The 26,826-nt window shown below is 34.4% G+C and overlaps 1 protein-coding gene across 2 annotated transcripts in view; it reads left to right on the top strand.

Annotated features, from left to right (window-relative positions):
* Ror (tyrosine-protein kinase transmembrane receptor Ror) overlaps positions 1 to 26,826 on the top strand; it is a 313,177-nt gene that overhangs the window by 126,357 nt on the left and 159,994 nt on the right. The window contains exon 3 of one of the 2 annotated variants that reach the window (XM_083053440.1): positions 4,472 to 4,555. The exons of the other annotated variant lie outside the window; for it this stretch is intronic. The gene's annotated coding sequence lies outside the window, so the exon portion shown is untranslated. The remainder of the gene's footprint in view (positions 1 to 4,471; positions 4,556 to 26,826) is intronic. 2 annotated transcript variants of the gene reach the window in all.

Here is a 26,826-nt window from a genome sequence, read left to right as displayed (position 1 = left end):
GCCTTATGTGCTATGCAAAAGTATTACGCATTGAATGTAGTCTCGCGGAATTGAATGTTCGCGGAAGTGCCGTTCGTTTCTCTTTTTCTCTCTCTCTTGCATAAAGCTGCCTATGCTTGTACACCTGCCATCGGAGTAAAATTGGCCGAGCTTTCGATACGAGGCACGTATGCGGTCGATTTAATTCACGAAAAGCGACGGCCATACTTCCAAGCCGTTCTTTATTGTAAAACTGTGCTGTTCATGGCACTCGATTGCGAATCCGAAAATATGACTTATTGTTAGATGCATAACTCTATTTTAAGTAAGATTTTATGTAATTTTACAGTTACACATATTTTTTCGAGAAAATTAATTAACAAATTATAATAAATTACAATTAAATTAAATCGGAATAAGTTATAATTAATTTTATTTAATCATGCTTCATTATTTAATTTTTTTTATTCTATTTTAAAATGTGATCGATTTTGAATAAAATGTGATGATTTAAATTAAATAATTTTAATGTCGATTAATAATTTTGTTTAATTTAACACTGAAATCTAATTATTAATTTTTATAGGAGAAATATATATGTAAAAAGTATATATGTACAATGTATATATGTAAATATCATGTTCAATATCTTTATGAAATAATTTGAATGCTTTTAATAATTAATTTCTCTTTGTAACGTTATCATAAATTATGTCCCCTTTAATTTAATCTTTTATTATATTTGATCTTTAATATAATAATTAATCGAATCACGTAAATGTATAATAACAGTGACAAACAATGAAATTTTCTGCTTTAATCTGATTTTTCTCTTTAATATTTACGCAGAAAATGATCCTTTGATAGCGTTGATTAGTTTCATGTAATTACAGGAAACCTTTGTAATTTAGTATCCTTAAAATTAAATCAATTTCACTCGACAATCTGATATCAATAACGTTCAACGCCGGACGACACAAACCTCGTAACAGACATATAAACGTGTAAATTCGCACTGCGACCTGCAAGTAACAAGGCCCACCCTCTCAGTCAGTCGCTCATTCCACTTTGGCTCTCAATGTGCTGTACACTCCCTTTGTAATAGCTACAACGTTCTATAATTAATTTCAACCCTTCCGGGAACCCATTATCACGTGCACTCGGTCTCACAGATATCACGACGCCACAGTGGCTGAAAGCTCTGTGTCCATTCACGACAGAGCCTATTATTGGGCCTATTGGACTGTCCCAAATGTCCCAATGTGAACACGTTGCCTCATTCGAAGAGAGCTAACGCTCGTCGTCGAATAATAGTAATTAGTACCACAATCCTAATAGTTGCTCTTTTTCACACCCTTGTTTCAATGAAAGCAAACCAGGCGAGATGCGAAAAGGTTTATTTTGTGCCATGGTCCTTTTAAATAGAAACCTGCTGTGCAAATATTTCTTGAATGCATAAACTTTGAATTAATTTTCAATACATAACGTCATAGTTCTAACTTAAAGGACGTCATAGTTCTAACTTAAAGTTTTAATTTTTAGAGAACAAGAAAAAAGTATAATAAATGAGAATTAAAAAAATTTTAGAAGAATCCAAGTAAAAAGAAAAAATTAAAAAATTAAAATTGTATATATTTTTTGCAGAATTTCGCAAACTTATTTGCGTCACTTTAAAATTAAAATGAGACTTGAGAAAAAATTAGCAGTCATTGGGATAAAAAATAATAATTAATTTATTAAAAAATGCCAATTGCATTTTTTTGTTTTGATAAAATTGAAGAAATTAAACAGATGTAAATTACAAGGAATATGAATGTTTTTCTTTGTTAAACGCATTAACATCATATTGATATATCAGAACAAATTCGTTTTACCGGATTAAGTCTGAAATTGTTAAAGCGACAGACTTTCCGCGCTCGTTCGTTAAAATCGCTACAGGGTTTAAATGACGAGTGACGCGTATAATCGCCGAGAATCCCTGAGCAGCAACGACGCCGCCTGCAGCGGCATGCGTGGGAGTATTAATCTTGGTGTTCCGATACACGCGCGGATAGAGGCGCATTAAGGAAACTTATTGGAAGGAGCAGCCTGTAGTAGACAGTGCGCATTTACCAACGACCGCAGACTAATACCTACCGATCTACTTAATCCCCGAGCCCTTTAGGACGTCAGTGCGCGCGGCATCTGGTAATTAGCAGTCCCATCAACAAACAATGGATACCAATTTACCTAGGATAATGGCGCGCACCGGCAGGAAAGATTATCCCTTCTATTCAATATATCGCTCTATAATATTTGTGCGCGAAATTCGGGCGGGTCGAAATTTTCGAGCGATCGTGTCGTGAAATATTCACAGAGGTACCTCATATGCGGTATCGGATGATTCTCGGTGCATCTCGATTTAACAGCGAGGATAGGCGAATATTAACTTTCCGCAGAGTTGTGCGGATGAGAGGGGCTTGAGCCTTCAAATTTAATTTTTTTTTTTCCCCGGTTTATTATAATTCACACACCGAAATTATATTTACATCCCTCGAAAGAGAGAAACAACGACTCTTTTTAATTTATCTCTTCCTAAATATTTTTTTCGTAAAATTTTTCGGTGTTTACAAAATTCGATGCAACAGGCGCCATATCGTGACGGAATCGAACGGGGCAGAATGGAGTATCCGAAGAAACCACATTTTCGTTGTAAGAAGGAGATCGAGATAAAGGGGGGGCAGAGAACACGTTGTAAAGACGGTAGGATGATCTTCCACGTTGCCATATTGAATTTCATTTGGGTATCCACTTTCATGTGCAGATGACATTCTTTGTCTTCCTAGTCGGCGGGAATATTGCATTCTTCCGGAAACCTTTCCTACCTCTTTCCAAGCGTGGAGGCCTCTCATCCGGTAAAATGAAATTCCTCGTCCAATTTGCCATCCGGTGCGAGTGCAAACGACCTTCACCGCTTCTCGATATAGAAAAAGGAGTGAGATAGAAAAGTGGGCGCGAGCGAGGAAGGATCGGAAATCGGAAGCCGGGGGGGAGGGGGGAGGGCAAAATGTATCGGGAAAGACCGAACGTCATATGTGACATTGCCGATTGCTCGGCCTTTTTTTCCCCGTTTTTTTCGCAGCCTCGTTTCGCCTCTTTCTCTCTTTCTTGCTGCGAAACTCGATATCTCGCGCGTAATAAAATCGAACCTTTCGAGAAAGCGGCCCGTACCTTCGGCTCGAGTTATTTCCATGGCTTCCACATCGGAATGGAGAGCGTGGGAGAGCGAGCAAACAATACCGCTGATTTTAAACGCTCCTACGTGCACGCTCCACGCTGGTGAACTTTATTTCCAGCACCTCCTCCTCTTTCTCCTTCTTCCGTTCATTCTCGAGATCAAACAATGTTAATATCCGGTGCGTGATTCATCGCAGAATTAACGTCCTTGACCCGTTCCGACGTCGATGGAAGAATTTAGTCTCTATTATATATATATATTGTACGTTTCTTTTCATATTGACGGGGGGTGTATAAAATAATGTCAACAAGAATATATAAAGGGGAAACTAATAAAGGACAGACTCGTTATAAAGTGGAAAGTTCGCGTAAACAGAGAAAAACATTAAGATATTTTTTTCTTCCTGCAATTAAAATATTTTTTAACAAATTAAATTTCCAGCAAATATAATATCGTGAAATATATCTTGTTATACATAATTTATATAAAATTGTACCGAAATGATCAAATTCCAAAATGACATCTGGTTCACTTGAAAAATGTTACATTTTGCGAAATCGAAATATCAACTTTTACGCGCGTTTCTGAATTTTTACTGAAGATTTTATGCAGTCGTGTACTTTTACTGCAATGTCCAGCAGTTACGATCGCAAACTTCTCTGCGTTTTACTGTAAATGGAGTAATGCAAAATAAAGTAGTATTATATAAAGTCCATCTTTTCTGACGCTGGACGACGCACATATTCTACGAAATTCGAGTTGTAGAAATTTTACAGGGGCATTTGTTATATCGAGGTTTGAAATCGCGCAATTCATGATATAAAAGCGCAGATGACGTTCCAACATGTTCGTTCCGAAGAAATAAAAATCTTGATTTCTCCCATAACGAAATACCGCAGCCACACAAGTCTTTCGCGATCGAAAAAATTCTAATATTTAATTATTCCGCAAACATTGTTGATTGCCTCATCAACCAAAATGGCAATCGGAACGTCTCGCAATCGTGTACTCTCGCTTTCAGACCCGAGATCCCGAGAAAATCCGCTTGAAGCTCTTAGCTTCTTTCTGTCTTTCTCCGAGCTCTTCATGGTATATACTTAATACCGAGAAGCTCAGAGAGAGTGGCGCACTTCGAGGAGCACTCAGAGGGCTCGCCCGTTCCTACCTCTCTTGCCGGTTTCTTTCATTAACAAAGTGTCTTCTTGTTCTTTATTTCACCATTTCCTCCGCCTCGGGAAAGAAGCTAACCGATGAAAATCTTTTTTCTTGTTTCAGGTAAGTGGTCCGATGCTCTTTTTCCCGGAGAACAACGCGTAGCTGCTCGCCGATTTCTTCTCCATTTTTAATCAACGACTCCAAGTAAGAAAAAAAAGATACAATTTTCGCTCGATTACCGCAGATAGTGGCTATCAAATCGACTTTCCTTTAATTTATTATTACGATTTCGATATATAAACGGATTAAAATAATAACATTAATAGTTACAACAAAATAATAATTTTATCATAAATAATAATAAGTATTAATAAAAATTATAGAGGCTTATAATTATTAATAAAATTATAATTTGACTTTTTACGTGAACTGCTACAAGTATTATTATTCGTTGTAACTTTAATTATTTATGTAAAATGGTTAATGAAGCATGTGCTGTACAATAGCGAAGTTCTAGACACAAAAAGAAGCGAAACTCTAAAGAGAAACGTATTATTTGTTGCATTTTCCCGCGTGCATACGTAACTGCACCGAGTCTTGCGAGAAGACTGCTGTGTGAAAAGCTGCCTTGCGATATTCCGGTTAGCTCGACTTTTAAAAGCGCCCTTGCTCACGCGTCTCGTTTCTCCGATCTTTTTTATTCCGTTCTGCACGAGTTCGCGACATCGGTAGTCCCAGGTATACGTCGCACGTGGCGCAAAACACGAGGAGCAAAACAGTGAGTGTTCCTCAAAAGGTTCTGTTTCTCTCTAGAGAGGCTCGTTTCCTCGCGTGAAATTCTCCCGTGTGAATAATTAGCCGACCACAAAGACGAAAATAACCGGCAGTTTGCTCGACGCAGCACTTTGTATTTATATACTATTCGATCAAATTAGAAAACACGTCGTGAGGAAATTTAATTTAAAATATTATATTTTAAGTTCTAACACACGTAATTCCGTGAGAATTATATAGAGTGTTGTTATCTTTCTTTTCTAATTGAGATTGTGTGTAAAAATATATATATTTAGAGATTTATACGTTAAAAGTCACAGATCACGCTTTTAAACGTTTCAGGAACTTTATATTTTATCATTTTAAATCTGTATATACAGAATATTCTTAAATATACATATATATATATATATATATATATATATATAAGTTTATTTAAGATTTATTTATTTGAGAACATTTTAATTAATTTAATTTGATTTATTTAATTAATATCTAAATTAACATATTACATAGATTAGATATAAAATAATCTCGATAATCCTGTCAAACATACCACATTTCATAAAAACTTAAAGATATTCTGAATCTATAGATAAATATGTTTATAAAAACATGGGAAAGCAAATGTATCATGTAATATTATTAATGCAATATTTACATATCGCTCTTTTAATACTATCTTAACGATGCAGTACAATTGAATGGAAGGTTTCGAAGAGAGAAAGACAGATTTTATTGTGCGAAAATCATTATCTAATTGTCGATTCAACTACCGGTTGCACAAGTCACGTTCCGAATTAAATGTCAAACAATTTGCCGCGACTTCTTGCGCATGTAAATCGTTCACATTTACTTGGAACGAGGTCACACCGTGTGTATTCTTATCTGCGATGAGCCATTGTCGAGGCTGTTGACACGTGCATCTTCTGCATCTCAGCCTGCTATTATGCATTTTCTCTCTTCGATTGCGTCGACGCGTGATACATGCCGTACATCACAGGTGCATCGTGCATCGTGCATCGTGCATCGCATGCTAGAACGTTCTCGGTGACATGGCATTCTTTCCCGTCCGTGTGTCGACTAATGTATCTTTCTATACATCGATAAAGAAAGGGTGTCCGAGATGTGTATATATGTACGTACATACGTATGTTTGAAAGAATCTCAAAGAAAAAAAGTAGAAGGGTCAATTAAGAAATATTATTTTGCTAATTTGATAAAATAATTACATGTTTGCTAAATATGCTTTCAGGTTGATTAAGATAATTATAGTAATATGAAAATTAAGAGATTTTAACTCCTTGAAAAAAATTCTCTGGTCGAGTAATAATTTTTCCTGAAAATTCTCACGAGACTTATAATGAAGTACGTAATGTAAAAACACCGTTGTTCTAGTTTGGGGTAGGAACGATATTTTTACATTTATTCTTTCCGGCACCGGTGGGAGATTTTTCCTAATTATGCGAGAGAATAAATTATATAACTCGTTTAATTTCTGGCTTCGTCCTCATATAATTTTGCAAGGTGTTCTTCCGTTATCCACAAATTGAGAGGCTCAATAGAATAAAGAGTAGTAAATAGATTTTTAATTTTATATAGATATCTCTTCAGTTCTTTTTATTAGGCTATAATTTTTTGTAACTTGTTTTTAATGCATTGAAAACTTTGTACAGTAAGCTTCTAATTTTTCTATTTGAAGTAAGATATGTTCTATTAAAATTCCATCTTTCTAAAAATTTGTTACAAATACGAATAAGATATTGAACCTTATGATTCCACTGGGTTCTTAAATTATATCAATTAGTATATTTTATTTATCAGACGTTTGCGGGGACTTGCATACTTTACGGAAACGGCTATAGGAACTTATCGCATTTCTCGACGCTGCATTAAAGTGCATGGAACCCGATGACGCGTCGCGATTAGGAGCTCACGGGAATGCCTCGTGAGAAATCCTAAGATGTCCGTGATGATATTAGCCTTAGGAGTCCGGACATAGTTTATTTCCCTTGTAAATTCGTCCGGATGATGGTGCCGGCACGTAAACCCGTCGCGGGGTGCATATGCTCTCTACTCGTCTGCCTCTCTCTCTCTCTCTCTCTCTCTCCCTCCTTACCGACTTTACATACAGGCGCTGTGTGTGCCTGCCCGCACATAAGTGAATGGAATTTGCCCAGCCGCCTCTCTCCGCGGAATTTCATTTTCCGACCCATCCACCATCGCCAAAGTCCTCAGTCGTTCTTCCTCTGCTCCTGCATATCCGCACCTCTGTCCCCCTAGGAGACAGAGAGGCGTGGAGAGATCCTGAGGGCGGTGTTATGTCACAATTTGCAGGCTGACAGTCGCGATTCATCGTGATCCCGTGGACGAATTCACGTCCCCGCTCTTCTCGGTAAGAGGATGTAAAAAATGGGCATGTTGAGAGTAAAGGAAAAGGGATGTGATGGCAGCTCGGAGAGAAGGCACGTACGAAATAAGATGCGCGTCCTGGGAAAGACGGATGACACGTCTTCGCATTGAGAGGAAATATTTCTGGTCAAAAATGTCTAGCGCTATTCGAGATGCTGCCTCATCATTCTTGATCATATATCTTTTTTCCATCTTGTCTATAAATCAGATAATTTTAAAACGAACAAGATGGATTGACAAAAAAATTAGTGATTTCTTTTTTTTTTCTATAATTAGTAGTATCATTAAACGAAGTAATAAAAGCACGAAGATTGTAAATTTAAAAATCTGCCCACCATTAGATTACTTTTCGTTCACTTTGTTAAAGAATCTGGATATATATTTCCGCAAATTTCTCTCCACACTGGGGAAAACCACAGGATGTTAGAAACAAATTTCACCTTTACGAACATCTTGCCTGACTACGAAGGTCGTCTATAAAGGCGGAGAAATTTCTAACATCTTGCGGTTTTCATTAGAGTGCGGAAATTTGCAGAGAGACGCGAATATTCCGACAGAATCGTTAGACATCAGAGAGACACCCGGGTCTTCTTCCTGCGAACCTTCGTTAACGACTATCACGTAGCGTTTATAATTGTCCATAGAGCGCAATTTAGACCTGCTTGTAACGGTACGTTTTTCTCACGAGACATTTCTACGGCTATATACGAACAACCCCAGCTTTTTGTCGAGTGGTTTCCCGAGGAGAGATTTCTCCGGCAAAAGCAATTCCTGGACTTGGACCTTGCAAATAGCTGCATGAAATAGACGAGGCACGCAGCAATGGGAGTAGCCTTTTGGTATCTTGTAGGTGGCAGCTGTGCCTCGTCGACACAACGGACCGAACAAGTTCACTGATCGACCGAATAAGGAATGTCTTTGTGCACAGCACGCTAAAATGTCTTTGCGAATGCTTGTCCGGTTCTGCCAATTATTCAGCATTGTTAGTTCCACTCGAGTTTGTGACTTGATCAGACAACATACTATAAAAGATTTTAATTAAAACATTTTTATTTTTAAGATATTCTGAATTCTATATAATTAACATTGATAAAAGTTTTATTTAAAAAATTATATTTTTTTATAAATATATTTTTGGGTAAGCAAGTATAGATAATTTTTTTTATTTAATTTTAAATACATTTTATATTGATAGAATTTATATTTAAAACTTAGCTCTCTTTTTTTTTTCTCTATCTCTTTCTTTTTTTTTATTTGTCCACGTCAGATTCAATATTATTGTCTTAAGAATGTCAGACTTTCTGAACGAATCATATTTGATTATTGACGAAGATTGTTGTCGAAAGAAAATCTATACTTTAACTTATTTAGATTTGATATAAGACGAGCATTTTTATTTTAATACCGAAAAGATAATGATTTTACCTTTACGAGATGATTAATCTGTTAATGGTAGTTTCGTCGATCTCCCTTGCGTTTCCCCGCATAAACATGGGGCGAATGAGAGGTAAAATCTCCCTCCCCCGTTTTACCCTTCCCAATTTGGATTCGACGTGCGTGACTGAACGGAAACTGCGTAATCTGCGTAATACCCGTAACACACCATTATGTTATTACGTCGGGGTGTTACATGTCCACCCACAGTGCCGCCTGCACAGCTAGAGAGTTATACATATAGTACACGAGCGCTATAACGATGCGCTGCGCGCTATTCGGCGCGGTGAGAGGCATTAAAAGGCTCTTAACGTATCTTTAAAGAGGTTTCGAGGGGCGTCGAACCCGCGGATATCATTCCGCGTGTATTTCGTCCATAAATATTAACAGCGCGAGGGCCAGCTTAAGCTGTGTGGGATGATGCATCACTCTCGACGTTTGCGTCGTAGGATTATCGCGACCGGGTTTTTTTTTTTTACAATTTTATCCTTTTTAAATCCGTTTCGAAATAGTTCGCGACGATGGGGGAAACTCGAGTGGCTTTAGATTATAGCGAACTATATGCATTTGTGTATACGAATAACGAGACGTTCCTTCTCTCTCTGTGTTAAAAGAAGAAAAGGTCTGTGGGACCAAAAATTGTTATTATCAAGCATTCGCTGTATTATTGCGAAACTGGAATGATATTCCTCGCTCGTGAAGGAATTGCACGAAACAAGCTCGACATTTCGAATCAACATTCTCAAGCTACGGCGCAATTTTATCTGATGAATTTCCAATCTGGAATATCTCTCGGGCGCTTGTAGATACCCCAAATAACTTCCGGTGAATCAATTCCCATGAGATCCGCATAACGCTCCGTCAAGCGTAGCCGCCTGCATTTCCACTAATCGATACTGCATGTCTTGTTTTAATGAGTGCTGACATTTACAGCAGTTGAAACGCGATCGTCCGGCTCTTAACAGGGATGAATTTACGCGTGATATAACTTCATGGACTATTTCGTGCGCGAACATATTTCTGGATAGCCAGCTATAACACCGACGAGCATCAAATGGATAGAAAGATTCTCTCTCCGCGAGTGAGGAAACACATAGGGCGACTGACCATTATGTACTGGGTGACTCAGTTTCAATAGTAGAATAAAGAGTTATTTTATATTTTTTTAAAACTCATAATTACACAAGTATTTTATATGCGAAGATTTTTCACCAATTAAATTACAAAGATTTAAATTTTAGTACTTTGTTCTTCGATTGATTACGGTTTGATTTTGTTTTAATAAACATTTAGCTTTAATATTGCTTAATATTTTAATATTGAAATCCAAAAGTTGCGATGAATAATTTTTTTTATATCTTCTCGGATAGAAAAAATTTAATTTTTTTTACAAGTCATTGAACTTTACTCGAGACAGCCTATTTTTTTTAAGTATTGCACTTCTTTTTCGATGTGGCATGAATTTTTTATACTGAAACTATATAATATTATTACATACACTCAAGGTCCTGCGATCAAAAAGATTATCTTGCTGAAGCCGCCGTGTATAGAGAACCGAACGTCGCCACTATGCAACTTGGAAAGTTTATGTACCGCGTTAGATTCCCCCGACTACTCCGACCTTTCTGCCTTTATAAGCTCACCTAGCTCCACTATACGTATCGTGGCAACAGTATTTTACTATTCTCATTTCATTTTCGCGCTCTTGCTCGAGCAAGTCGCTGTATAACATTAAGAACATTGTTTATTGTTATCTCGCGTTACATTGTTCGAGTCACGAGATTCTTACTACATTCCATATATTCCGCTTTCTATCTATTTTCACCCTATATGCATTTGCATGTTAATAACAGTATATTCGCGCGCGAGGATTTTCTCAAAATTGCACAACTTTTATCTAAAATGAATTAAACGCTTCTTTTAACTGCTTCGAGATGGAAAAAATATGATTATGAAAATTTGAATATATAGATATCAATATTAATGTTAATATATTTAAAATTTCTGGTTTTAATATACAATATTAATATGGAGTATTCTACCTCTAAATATTAACGTATAATAGTTATGAGGTCTCTACATTAATTAATGTATCACCATTTAAAAAGCTCAGAAATTGTTTTATTATGTAGATTAAAATTTGTATATTTTATTGTAAATTATTTCTATACACAGGATTCTATTATATCCTGTTCTTTTTTTTAAAACACAAAAGCGTACTTATTAATTATTACAGAGGCACGCTTTATTACTTTCAAACAATAAAAATCCGTCATATTGTTCACATTTATATAACGAGTGATTCATTATTTGTCATTATATATACTTTTTCTTGTTTTACTTCAAGAGATTGCGATCGATAAAAACGCACGCGAATTTGAAACGCTATACATTCACGACACTGCTTCGCGTTCAACTTTTCGCACATAAATTAAGTTCCGTAGAATTCTTAAGAAAGAAATAGAAAATTTTGTATTTCCCTCGGGATGGAGAAATTTTCCATGAGGTTTTGTTTAGCAGACATGAAGAGAAAAGAAAGATAAAAATTTGATTTCTCGCAACTACGTTACGTATCACCTGAGAGTCGAATTCTTTCTTTTTTCGGAATAAAAGCGTAACTAGATTAAATTTACTTGGCACGTATATTTTACACGAGCGAACAAATTAATAACATGTTCGCACGAGAGATATGCACATATATTATATCGCGTATAGTGTTGCTTGTTATTGCATGCATCTTGCATTCTTGGATTAGTGAAATTTATAGTTGTTAGGATGCATCGCGGCAATTTGGAAAATATACGCGGTGAAAAAAATCTAAAAATCCATTTAAATTGAATATAAATCCAATATATAAATTGATCGAATAATTCGTGGAAAGAGAAACCTGATATCGCATTTCCATATAATACCTTTAAAATATTTTGCACACAACTGAGGGTTTTTGAAACCTCCATCGAAAGGAAAAGACGTAAGTGCGCGTAATGGAAGCATAGTTGGCAGCGGGCATTTATTTCACTTAAGAAGTGTACTCGCAAGCGCAGAAGACGGTACTCTTCAACCTCGAGACGCACAATTATTCCTAATTATTTCAGCGTCCCGACAGAAAGAGGAAAGAAAGGGTGATCTAAGGCGAACTAGAATGAAATTTTCCCTAAGTACTGCCGGTTAAGACGCTCGTGTTAAACCCCGTCACCAGCGCAAAAATAAATCATCCCTTAATTGCAGATTTATTACTCGCTACAATTAAAATGTTATTTATACGAAGAATTCTTTTCTTATGTATCGCATCAATTTTTAGCATTACATTGGATATTTTCGCAAAAATTTTGGGATGTTATCAACATTTTAATATTTTTAATTATAATAAAGAATGAATCACACAATTTGTTTTTCAAGCCTGTTAAAGAATTATTTTCTTTCTTTTTTTATTAATTAAGATCGATATCCCTCTGAGCCTCCTGTATATCGGCTATGCAAACGGCCACTGTAAATTGTTATCAGGCTCGCGTGCATTTACGATTCCGGCTGCCGGCGGATATTCGTAAAAGCCTGGTGAATTATTCGCGGCCGACCGACCGGCATCGCGAATACTGCGAATGTATCTTAACGTGCGTCGTGTCGGTTTTTGCGCGACGCGACGCAAAGTGCAAACGGACTCCGCACGCGGCCGTGATCGCTTGTAAATGCACGCCACGTAAAGGGATAGGTTCACTCATTAGGCGGTAACTATACGAGTATCCGCTAACCGACTCCGCACCTCGTCGGCACCTGGTGGACGTGGCGCGGCTAGGAAATTCGCGTTGCGAGACGACGTGGCCGCGCAGGCACGTCCACAATAGAATTACAACTGTCGGCGACTCGTGTTCGCCGTCCTCCCTCGGTGTTTATTCTCCGGATACAAAGGGTAAAGTGAGAGAAAGAGAGAGAGAGAGAGGGAGAAAGGGAAGGAGAGAATGAGTGAGAGTGTGCCCTGGCCTCGAGCGTATATTACAGTTAGACCGTACTTCTCTCGTCAAAGCAGCGTTCGTACGGGATCATTATTACGGGCATGCACAAAATACGATGCCGAGAGCAGGAATGGAAAAACCAGGGGAGATGATAGTGTTGTGTATTGGAGTCTCTCTGGATAATTGCAGCCTAGGCAATTTCAACACTCTGAGTAATAGCGTTCGTGCGAGACGACTCGATGTTCGTTTCGCAAATTAAAATAAGCTATTTATTCTGAGACTGTAATTGAACTGAGTACATGAATATTTATATTGTTCGCAATTATAGAAATTTAGAAGAAAAATTAAAAATAATATAAATTATATATATAAATTATTATATGTAAAAGAAAGAACCCCTCGGGGTTCTTCTCAAGCGAAGCGTTTAAGAAATAGATGCAGTATATAGCAATATAATCTTAATATTAAAACTCTAAAAGAATTAATCTTTCGTTTATTGCGTGATTTGCATAAAATATGATTTAAGAAAATATGAATTTGATATTTATAATGATTTTAGAAAACTTATATCGCAATTTTTTGATAAAGATAAATTTGCCTTATAACATTCTGTTGAATATTAGTAATTATAGAGTAAATTATACTTAAATACTAAATGATTCATAAGAAATACAAAACATATCGCAAGACAGTAAAGAACAAATGATGCAAAAGTTAGTCCGTTATTAGTGAAAAGTTTGGCAATGCGATTGCAAATAAAGATTCATCGCTGCCATAAAATACTTATGAGTAAGTCTGATTCCAAGTTTTCGCGCTAATGAAATGCTGAGATCAGAGAAAACGGCGCGCGTTCTTATCATCTTTAATGCCGGAAAATTTTGGACGAACTTTACGACCGAAGTCACGGAAGGAGTCACGATCTCGGGCTTTCGTGGAGATGCGTCTAATTGAAAAAGTAGTTTGTCGTTAATGAGCGAGTTGTGTCTCCTCGTCTTTTGCAACGAACGGCGAGAGTTTCATAATGCCTAAGGCGATGAGAAGCAAAAGTTTCGATTAAAGGCTAAGGAAAGGTATAACTTTGGAGTATCGATGTGAATCACTTGGTTTACTTGATCCCAAATAATGTCGTCGATCAGTGAGAGGGACGATTAATTAAATTCCGTTAAAATTTTATGTGATAAGATCTTGACCCATTTTAACAAGACTGTTATATCAATATGAAGAAAATTATATTGATTTATTACATGAATTTTTGTCGGTTATTTTTATATATATTTTTATTTATTCCTTATTTATATATAGTATATAACTCTATTCGTAAATATACATGAAAGAGATACATATCTCTAAAATCTTCGTAGAAACAAAGGAAATAATATAAAATCACATTCTATAAACGTAACAAGATTAGGAAGAGATAATAAAGCGTGTTTTCATTTCGCAAGGATGTTTGTGCAAGCTTATACTCTATTGTCCACACATAAATAAGCAATAAAACAAATATGCACCGGCTGATTTTTACGACTTATTGTTAGTTTTTGCATATTTATGCATATTTATATTTAATTTTTATTATATTAATAAATAATATAATGAAACACAAATAATACATTAACACACATACAATATAATTTTATCAAAAATTATATTAGTCATATAAATAAAATAAAAATAATGAATAATTATTTATCATGTTTTACAATCCTTGTGTCTATTTCTTTCGCTATTATTTTCTTGTTTATAATTTGAGAGAGTAATTTGGTTTATCTATTATCTGTTATCTCTTTGATTGATGAACTTTAAACCGCAACACGTCGCCAAAGGAACGGACGCCAGACGGGCCAGATGATACATCAATATACTCTAAAAATTTACGAGCGGAGGTACGAATTGAAACGATGAATTGCGCGATCGTATCGAGCGAATGGCCCTGGGAATTCGTCCCGCTAGTTCTTATCTAGGCAGGACGCGGCTTCCCCGCAGGATATAGGTCGTAGTGTGTAGAGAATGTATTTGAACTCTTCCTCCCTCTGCCGACGTCTCCATGTCGGTGGATCGCCCCTTTATAAAGCCAAGTTGGGATAAGACTCCCTCGGGACTCCTGGGTCCAGGGGGATGATGAACTCGCCTCGAAACTGCTGATAGTATCCTGAGAAAAAGCGGAGAGGCGTTCGCTCGAAATCTACGTAACCTTGCCTTGGACTTCGTTCGTTCTTTTCTTTCTTTATTTTGTTTTCTTTTTTTAATCTATCTTTTAGGTGTTTCCTTTTTTTGCAAGTTTCCTTCAAGTTCTTAATTTTACCCGGATATTTGCTCAAATATTATTCTATTATGATTATTGCTCTTTCTCTTATTGCTATTAGTTTTATTAATTTTATTATATATATATATATATATATATATATATATATATATATACATATATGCGCAGATAGAAGTGAGAAGAGAGGAAGGATTTATATGCATTTTCTTGAAGGCTGATATAGCATAAAAATAGTTGTTGTTATTTATCATTAAATATTATTATTTAATATTATATGCTTAAATTTAATTAATTTTTTTGTTTAAATATAGAACTAGACTGAAAAAAAAGCTAAATTATTTTCTGACGGAAATAAAAGCAGAAATTTATATAACTCGATCAGTTTAACAAAGATCGCTATCATTCTTTAGAATATTTATGTATGTTCTAAATATATTCTAATTATAAATAAGTAATAATAATAGAATAAACTCAGAAAGAGAATCTTCAAGAGAAATAATAAAATTCTAGAGGATACAGAAATCGATTATTCCTCTGCACTTTCTCGCGTTTCTTTCAGTTGACTTCGTCTGTTTTCTCTCGTTTACTTTCCGGTTCTTGTTCACTTCGCAAGGAAACCAAACCCGCAATATTGGCCTCACTCTAGGAAAGAAGTTTTAGCGCGATAAGACGACAAGTATCAGATATCTAACAAGTATCTTAAAAGCCTGCATGTACATATCAAACTGAAGAAACAGTTCGCTGGGAGAAGTGGAGCTCGATCTGTGACAAAGAAAAATATGTGAAAGAAACCGGTTCCTATCATCTCAAATACGCAAAGAAATTTTGCCAAAGAACGTCAGAAATGAGATTCATGCAAATGTCTGATTTTCTTAAAAAGAAAATATGAATTCTCCATCAATAAATAAAGTTATTGCATCCGCTGTAAAGAAATCGGAATATATTCTGATTTATAAGATATTATTATTTTTTTTTTATATAACAAGAGGAAATAAAAACTTGACGATGTAAATTCTTTTTTTCAATTTAGAAAGAAATTAAGAAAACTTAGAAACTTAATTAAAAATTCTAATTTGATCTAATATTTTATATATGCAGAAATGTAGGATATAAATGTTGCTTAACAAAGTATATCTTAATAATTTTTATAATTTGGAAACGAAATATTTTAAACTTGATTTTTTTATGTAGATACTTTAATTTATTAATATAGTATAAATTAAGGCAAATCAAACTTACATATTTCTAAAACGAGCAAATGTATATAATTAATATATAATATTATTATTAAACTTTATTTTTTATTTAAATTTATTACAGTAAATCGTGTGTATTAGAACCGAATCTCACGATTTCTCATGTGTGTTACGGTGTAATTTACGGCCGTAAATAAATTAATATAATTCCACACCCTACGAATTTAATTAATTAACCAGGCGAATATACATATACATGTACTATTTCCTCATTACGCATTTTGGCACGCTTCATTGCAAAATGCTTGTATTCTTTGCTACAGTTATCGCTCCAATGTTGGCATATTCTCTTCGTTTTCGCGCTGTTTTCTTCGTTTTTTGTGCCGGTTCTCTCGATTGACCGATAAATCGATATCGAAGTTATAAACACAAGATTCGCACCCTTCCAAGTTTTCGCGATAAGCAGTACACTGCCGATTTCTCTTTATCGTTTTATTGGTCGTTTAAAGAGCCAATGGCTACCGACTCTTATCGTCTCTTTATCGCGACTGCAAGATGCAGTTCCGTTGATACACGCCGTTTAACCGGCCCGGATCGAGGCCGCTTAAAGAACTGGATCGACGACAAAAACTAGTATCGACACCTTGTTGGCGAGTTTATCGAATTTATATGAAATTAATAGAGCGACGATAGTGGACGAACGCTATCAAAGCGATCGATTAATTTACCTTTTAATTTTCCCAAGTTGTTTTGCCATGTCAAGTATATTTATATAATTGCCGGATTATTAGTTTCTCCCGGCCGTGAGCACTTAGAGCGGACATTTTATTGCCTCGTACATGTCGCTGATTTGATGCGAGTCACGTCTTATCGCTTATTAATTTGAAACATCTACGCCGGGAATGCTATATAATTAATTACACGAAGAAAGAAGCGTAAATACCTTTTAAATCTTTTTATTCTTAACAAAAAAGACTTATTTTAAGGAATCGAGCATTTAAAGTTTCTTTGTATAAAGGTTCAAATAAGAACATCAAAATTAATTTCACATATTATTAATTAATCATTGAATTATATTTTTTTAACTTTGAGAATATTATTTCACGCAACTCTTCAACTTTTATTATATGTATAATTAAACTTTAGATTACAATTTTTATTCATGTACAGTGGAGATACATTTTTTATAAGTTTTGTTAAAATAATACTCTAAAATATTTTAATAAAATTTTATTAATTAATATATTTAAATAAGCGCCTTTGCTCACATTATCAGAGCTTTACTCGCAAAATGTCGTTTGTTTTTGATGGCTTATAATTAAAAAATATATTAATTTTTATAAGAGAAGATTTGAGACCATAATTTACGCAAAACCTGTTATGAAAATTTTATACGGTCGTGTATACGGTGGCACTCTGTACGTTGTATTGGAAATAAAGTTTCATAGAATGACAAACGCCAGCCGAGACAACTGTGTACTCTCTGTTTTTACGAGAAGTTAATTTTTTTCCGGGATAAAGTGCGCCACCCCGTAAAAAAAAATCGGAAGACTTAAAAGTCGACTTCTGCACAAAGTGGCAGCAAATCGATTACTGATTGCGCGGACCTCTCGCAGAGGGCACAGGATCGATCAGTCAGTCAGTTTGCCCAACGATGAGCTTCTGGCAGTGCGATTTCCAAAATTGTTCACCTTCGGTCGTTTTTCGGCTCCCCGGGGCTCTCTATAGAGGCAATGCAATTTATCGACAACTGCATGTCTACGTTGGTGGAAAAAAACACGCGTACGTATATATACACACATACGTGTGTTCGCTTCGCCCCGGGACGACGCGGCGTTAATTGAATTTTTAGACCCGCGTCGTTTGGCGTGACTTTTCATAACGCGTGCCGTATATATATCTGCGGGTCATTCCGCTCTTGTGGCGACGGCGTCACACGAATCGAAAGAGGACAAAATACTCTGCGAAAGACCGTCGGAGATTTTTTATTCGCTGTGCTCGGCAAACGTCATTGAATTTTGCGGTTCCTCTGCACCGCGATCAGTTTTTGTGTCGTCGTTGGAAATTTTTTCGATATGAAAATTATCGATATCGATTTATTCTCGAACGATCGCTTTCATCCGTCGAGAGGTATAGTAATAAGATGCAGATAATGATATATTTCAGATGATTAAGTAGACCGTTTTATGATGCAATTTCTATGATAACTAGCTCAGTATAATGTGCCTCTTTGATTATCGGATATAGGATTATCATGGATAGTAACTTTCAAGTTGGATTAGGTCACATAGAGCTAATTTATAGTCATATGGAAATGTGTCGGATGCGAACGTATAGCAACGTATATCTCGTGATCATATATCCTCATCGTTACTTGCTTATCATTTCGAAACTTTCGTATAATCGCGAAGTAAAGTATGCATTCTTTTTTTTTATTTTTCTTACTTTATCTTTCTTCCAAAACGTTTTATCTCACTCTCTTTTTATATCTACTAGAACAACACAAGCGCGCGCTACGCGCGCGCCATTCTTTGATTTCATATTTTAAAAAATAATTATTAAAATAATAATATTTTTTTGACAGAATCAACTGATAACTGTCAAAAAATATTAATCGAGTTTAAAATACCATAACATATTATTTTAAACAAATTATTATTTTAATTTTTAAAATATATTATTTAAAAACTTAATTAACAAATTGGCGCTTAAATCAGCTGATTTCTGTCAAAAAATATTACTAAAGCATTCATTTGCTAATTAAATTTCAGAGTAATAATACGTTATAAAAATTAAAGTAGTAATGTTGATAATACTTTATCCTCGATTAATACTTTTTGACAGAAATCAGCTGATAACTGTCATAAATAATAACCGAGTTTAAAGTAGCTAATTTCTATAAAAAAATATTAATAAATCTTCTCGTCCATAAAATCGTAATTAGTCTCGACATTGTGATTATCTCGATTATCAAAACAGTCTTACAGAAAATTCTATTTTTTTTGTTCGCACTTGTTTTAGATTTAAATACTGAATTTTTATGCATTGCATAATTAATTAATATATACTTCTTTATGTATTGATTGCAATGCATGCATAAAAATATGTGAATTAATTATGCAATGCATAAATATTCATTACTTAAATCTTTAACAGAAAACCAAAAAAATAGAATTATATACAAGAATCTTTCGAACAAAATATCTATGCTTCTATCAGATTCATGCGTCTGTACACACACATCCAACACACTGCAGTCTCGCGCGAGACTGACCGCAAGACTCTGAGCAGCGGTATCGCCAAGCGCACCCGACACCCTACACATCCTCCACGCTGCGCATCTCGCGCGAGACTGATTCTCGAGACATTGTGATTGCGAGACTGATCGTCAGTCTCGCGCGAGGCGCGCAGCGTGGTAGACGTATAGGCTGTGTTTGGCGATACCGCTGCACAGAGTCTTGCGGTCAGTTTCGCGCGAAACGTGCAGCGCGATGGATGTGTGTGTATGTACAGACGCACGAATCTAATAGAAATGCAGATATTTTGATCGAAAGATTCTTGTAGAAAATTCTATTTTTTTTAATTCTCTGTTAAAGATATAAATAATAAATATTTATGCATTGCATAATTAATCGACATATTCTCAGGCATGTATTGCAATCAAGGCATAGAAAAATATATATTAATTAATTATGCAATACATAAAAATTCAGTATTTAAATCTAAAACAGCAGTGCGAACAAAATAGAATTATCTATAAGAATCTTTTGTGAATAGAGATAATCATAACGTCGAGATATGATTTTATAGACGAAAGTATTTATTAATATTTTTTCATAGAAATTAGCTACTTTCGCATGGGGTCAGCGGTAAAAAAGTATCGTTTTCTAATATTTAAAGACGAGCCAAAAATTCATCGATTACACATTTTAATAGTACATTGATTACACAATCTTTTGGTACCAAGCAGACAACAGCGTACAAATTTTTTAATACGATAAACATAAAATAAGGATTCGTCGCACAGGGTCCGCGTCAAAAAAGTATCGATTTCTAATATTTTAAGACGAGCCAAAAATTCATCGATTATACATTTTAATAGTACATTGATTACAGAATCATTTGGTACCAAACAGACACCAGCGTACAAATTTTTTAACTTGATATACTTGAAATAATGTTGCGTCGCATGGGATCAGCGGTAAAAAAGTATCGATTTCTAATATTTAAAGACGAGCCAAAATTTCATCGATTATACATTTTAATAGTACATTGATTACAGAATCTTTTGGTACCCTGCAGACACCAGCGTACAAATTTTTTAATACGATAAACATAAAATATGGTTGCGTCGCATAGGGTCAGCGGTAAAAAGTATCGATTTCCAATATTTTAAGACGAGCCAAAAATTCATCGATTATACATTTTAATAGTACATTGATTACAGAATCATTTGGTACCAAACAGACAACAGCGTACAAATTTTTTAACTTGATATACATAAAATTATGTTGCGTCGCATAGGGTCAGCGGTAATAAAGTATGAATTTCTAATATTTTAAGACGAGCCAAAAATTCATCGATTATACATTTTAATAGTACAATGATTACAGAATCTTTTGGTACCAAACAGACACCAGCGTACAAATTTTTTAATACGATAAACATAAAATAATGTTGCGTCGCATAGGGTCAGCGGTAAGAAAGTATCAATTTCTAATATTTTAAGACGAGCCAAAAATTCATCGATTATACATTTTAATAGTACATTTATTACAGAATCATTTGGTACCAAGCAGACAACAGCGTACAAATTTTTTAATACGATAAACATAAAATAAGGATGCGTCGCACAGGGTCCGCGTCAAAAAAGTATCGATTTCTAATATTTTAAGACGAGCCAAAAATTCATCGATTATACATTTTAATAGTACATTGATTACAGAATCTTTTGGTACCAAACAGACACCAGCGTACAAATTTTTTAACTTGATATACATAAAATAATGTTGCGTCGCATAGGGTCAGCGGTAAAAAGTATCGATTTCCAATATTTTTAGACGAGCCAAAAATTCATCGATTATACATTTTAATAATACATTGATTACAGAATCTTTTGGTACCATGCAGACACCAGCGTACAAATTTTTTAATACGATAAACATAAAATAATGTTGCGTCGCATAGGGTCAGCGGTAATAAAGTATGAATTTCTAATATTTTAAGACGAGCCAAAAATTCATCGATTATACATTTTAATAGTACAATGATTACAGAATCTTTTGGTACCAAACAGACACCAGCGTACAAATTTTTTAATACGATAAACATAAAATAATGTTGCGTCGCATAGGGTCAGCGGTAAAAAAGTATCAATTTCTAATATTTTAAGACGAGCCAAAAATTCATCGATTATACATTTTAATAGTACATTTATTACAGAATCTTTTGGTACCAAACAGACACCAGCGTACAAATTTTTTAATACGATAAACATAAAATAATGTTGCGTCGCATAGGGTCAGCGGTAAAAAAGTATCAATTTCTAATATTTTAAGACGAGCCAAAATTTCATCGATTATACATTTTAATAGTACATTTATTACAGAATCATTTGGTACCAAGCAGACAACAGCGTACAAATTTTTTAATACGATAAACATAAAATAAGGATGCGTCGCACAGGGTCCGCGTCAAAAAAGTATCGATTTCTAATATTTTAAGACGAGCCAAAAATTCATCGATTATACATTTTAATAGTACATTGATTACAGAATCTTTTGGTACCAAACAGACACCAGCGTACAAATTTTTTAATACGATAAACATAAAATAAGGATGCGTCGCACAGGGTCCGCGTCAAAAAAGTATCGATTTCTAATATTTTAAGACGAGCCAAAAATTCATCGATTACACATTTTAATAGTACATTGATTACAGAATCTTTTGGTACCAAGCAGACAACAGCGTACAAATTTTTTAATACGATAAACATAAAATAAGGATTCGTCGCACAGGGTCCGCGTCAAAAAAGTATCGATTTCTAATATTTTAAGACGAGCCAAAAATTCATCGATTATACATTTTAATAGTACATTGATTACAGAATCATTTGGTACCAAACAGACACCAGCGTACAAATTTTTTAACTTGATATACTTGAAATAATGTTGCGTCGCATGGGATCAGCGGTAAAAAAGTATCGATTTCTAATATTTAAAGACGAGCCAAAATTTCATCGATTATACATTTTAATAGTACATTGATTACAGAATCTTTTGGTACCCTGCAGACACCAGCGTACAAATTTTTTAATACGATAAACATAAAATATGGTTGCGTCGCATAGGGTCAGCGGTAAAAAGTATCGATTTCCAATATTTTAAGACGAGCCAAAAATTCATCGATTATACATTTTAATAGTACATTGATTACAGAATCTTTTGGTACCAAACAGACACCAGCGTACAAATTTTTTAACTTGATATACATAAAATAATGTTGCGTCGCATAGGGTCAGCGGTAAAAAGTATCGATTTCCAATATTTTTAGACGAGCCAAAACATCATCGATTATACATTTTAATAATACATTGATTACAGAATCTTTTGGTACCATGCAGACACCAGCGTACAAATTTTTTAATACGATAAACATAAAATAATGTTGCGTCGCATAGGGTCAGCGGTAATAAAGTATGAATTTCTAATATTTTAAGACGAGCCAAAAATTCATCGATTATACATTTTAATAGTACAATGATTACAGAATCTTTTGGTACCAAACAGACACCAGCGTACAAATTTTTTAATACGATAAACATAAAATAATGTTGCGTCGCATAGGGTCAGCGGTAAAAAAGTATCGATTTCTAATATTTAAAGACGAGCCAAAAATTCATCGATTATACATTTTAATAGTACATTGATTACAGAATCATTTGGTACCAAACAGACACTAGTGTACAAATTTTTTTATACGATAAACATAAAATAAGTATGCGTCGCACAAGGTCCGCGTCAAAAAAGTATCGATTTCTAATATTTTAAGACGAGCCAAAAATTCATCGAGTATACATTTTAATAGTACATTGATTACAGAATCTTTTGGTACCATGCAGACACCAGCGTACAAATTTTTTAATACGATAAACATAATATAAGTATGCGTCGCATAGGGTCAGCCGTAAAAAGTATCGATTTCCAATATTTTAAGACGAGCCAAAAATTCATCGATTATACATTTTAATAGTACATTGATTACAGAATCATTTGGTACCAAACAGACACCAGCGTACAAATTTTTTAATACGATAAACATAAATTAAGGATGCGTCGCATGGGATCAGCGGTAAAAAAGTATCGATTTCTAATATTTAAAGACGAGCCAAAAATTCATCGATTATACATTTTAATAGTACATTGATTACAGAATCTTTTGGTACCAAACAGACAACAGCGTACAAATTTTTTAACTTGATATACATAAAATAATGTTGCGTCGCATAGGGTCAGCGGTAAGAAAGTATCAATTTCTAATATTTTAAGACGAGCCAAAAATTCATCGATTATACATTTTAATAGTACATTTATTACAGAATCATTTGGTACCAAGCAGACAACAGCGTACAAATTTTTTAATACGATAAACATAAAATAAGGATGCGTCGCACAGGGTCCGCGTCAAAAAAGTATCGATTTCTAATATTTTAAGACGAGCCAAAAATTCATCGATTATACATTTTAATAGTACATTGATTACAGAATCTTTTGGTACCAAACAGACACCAGCGTACAAATTTTTTAACTTGATATACATAAAATAATGTTGCGTCGCATAGGGTCAGCGGTAAAAAGTATCGATTTCCAATATTTTTAGACGAGCCAAAAATTCATCGATTATACATTTTAATAGTACATTGATTACAGAATCTTTTGGTACCAAACAGACACCAGCGTACAAATTTTTTAACTTGATATACATAAAATAATGTTGCGTCGCATAGGGTCAGCGGTAAAAAGTATCGATTTCCAATATTTTTAGACGAGCCAAAAATTCATCGATTATACATTTTAATAATACATTGATTACAGAATCTTTTGGTACCATGCAGACACCAGCGTACAAATTTTTTAATACGATAAACATAAAATAATGTTGCGTCGCATAGGGTCAGCGGTAATAAAGCATGAATTTCTAATATTTTAAGACGAGCCAAAAATTCATCGATTATACATTTTAATAGTACAATGATTACCGAATCTTTTGGTACCAAACAGACACCAGCGTACAAATTTTTTAATACGATAAACATAAAATAATGTTGCGTCGCATAGGGTCAGCGGTAAAAAAGTATCAATTTCTAATATTTTAAGACGAGCCAAAAATTCATCGATTATACATTTTAATAGTACATTTATTACAGAATCTTTTGGTACCAAACAGACACCAGCGTACAAATTTTTTAATACGATAAACATAAAATAATGTTGCGTCGCATAGGGTCAGCGGTAAAAAAGTATCAATTTCTAATATTTTAAGACGAGCCAAAATTTCATCGATTATACATTTTAATAGTACATTTATTACAGAATCATTTGGTACCAAGCAGACAACAGCGTACAAATTTTTTAATACGATAAACATAAAATAAGGATGCGTCGCACAGGGTCCGCGTCAAAAAAGTATCGATTTCTAATATTTTAAGACGAGCCAAAAATTCATCGATTATACATTTTAATAATACATTGATTACAGAATCTTTTGGTACCATGCAGACACCAGCGTACAAATTTTTTAATACGATAAACATAAAATAATGTTGCGTCGCATAGGGTCAGCGGTAATAAAGTATGAATTTCTAATATTTTAAGACGAGCCAAAAATTCATCGATTATACATTTTAATAGTACAATGATTACAGAATCTTTTGGTACCAAACAGACACCAGCGTACAAATTTTTTAATACGATAAACATAAAATAATGTTGCGTCGCATAGGGTCAGCGGTAAAAAAGTATCAATTTCTAATATTTTAAGACGAGCCAAAATTTCATCGATTATACATTTTAATAGTACATTTATTACAGAATCATTTGGTACCAAGCAGACAACAGCGTACAAATTTTTTAATACGATAAACATAAAATAAGGATGCGTCGCACAGGGTCCGCGTCAAAAAAGTATCGATTTCTAATATTTTAAGACGAGCCAAAAATTCATCGATTATACATTTTAATAGTACATTGATTACAGAATCTTTTGGTACCAAACAGACACCAGCGTACAAATTTTTTAATACGATAAACATAAAATAAGGATGCGTCGCACAGGGTCCGCGTCAAAAAAGTATCGATTTCTAATATTTTAAGACGAGCCAAAAATTCATCGATTACACATTTTAATAGTACATTGATTACACAATCTTTTGGTACCAAGCAGACAACAGTGTACAAATTTTTTAATACGATAAACATAAAATAAGGATTCGTCGCACAGGGTCCGCGTCAAAAAAGTATCGATTTCTAATATTTTAAGACGAGCCAAAAATTCATCGATTATACATTTTAATAGTACATTGATTACAGAATCATTTGGTACCAAACAGACACCAGCGTACAAATTTTTTAACTTGATATACTTGAAATAATGTTGCGTCGCATGGGATCAGCGGTAAAAAAGTATCGATTTCTAATATTTAAAGACGAGCCAAAATTTCATCGATTATACATTTTAATGGTACATTGATTACAGAATCTTTTGGTATCCTGCAGACACCAGCGTACAAATTTTTTAATACGATATACATAAAATTATGTTGCGTCGCATAGGGTCAGCGGTAAAAAAGTATCGATTTCCAATATTTTAAGACGAGCCAAAAATTCATCGATTATACATTTTAATAGTACATTGATTACAGAATCTTTTGGTACCAAACAGACACCAGCGTACAAATTTTTTAATACGATAAACATAAAATAATGTTGCGTCGCATAGGGTCAGCGGTAAGAAAGTATCAATTTCTAATATTTTAAGACGAGCCAAAAATTCATCGATTATACATTTTAATAGTACATTTATTACAGAATCATTTGGTACCAAGCAGACAACAGCGTACAAATTTTTTAATACGATAAACATAAAATAAGGATGCGTCGCACAGGGTCTGCGTCAAAAAAGTATCGATTTCTAATATTTTAAGACGAGCCAAAAATTCATCGATTATACATTTTAATAGTACATTGATTACAGAATCTTTTGGTACCAAACAGACACCAGCGTACAAATTTTTTAACTTGATATACATAAAATAATGTTGCGTCGCATAGGGTCAGCTGTAAAAAGTATCGATTTCCAATATTTTTAGACGAGCCAAAAATTCATCGATTATACATTTTAATAATACATTGATTACAGAATCTTTTGGTACCATGCAGACACCAGCGT

This window comes from Prenolepis imparis, unplaced genomic scaffold (assembly GCF_030444845.1).
Source record: "Prenolepis imparis isolate NDT839.2.m4 unplaced genomic scaffold, iyPreImpa1.0 SCAF_1, whole genome shotgun sequence".
Taxonomy (NCBI): domain Eukaryota; kingdom Metazoa; phylum Arthropoda; class Insecta; order Hymenoptera; family Formicidae; genus Prenolepis; species Prenolepis imparis.
Note: the sequence above shows the minus strand (reverse complement) of the source record. Positions and strands in the feature narration are given on the sequence as shown.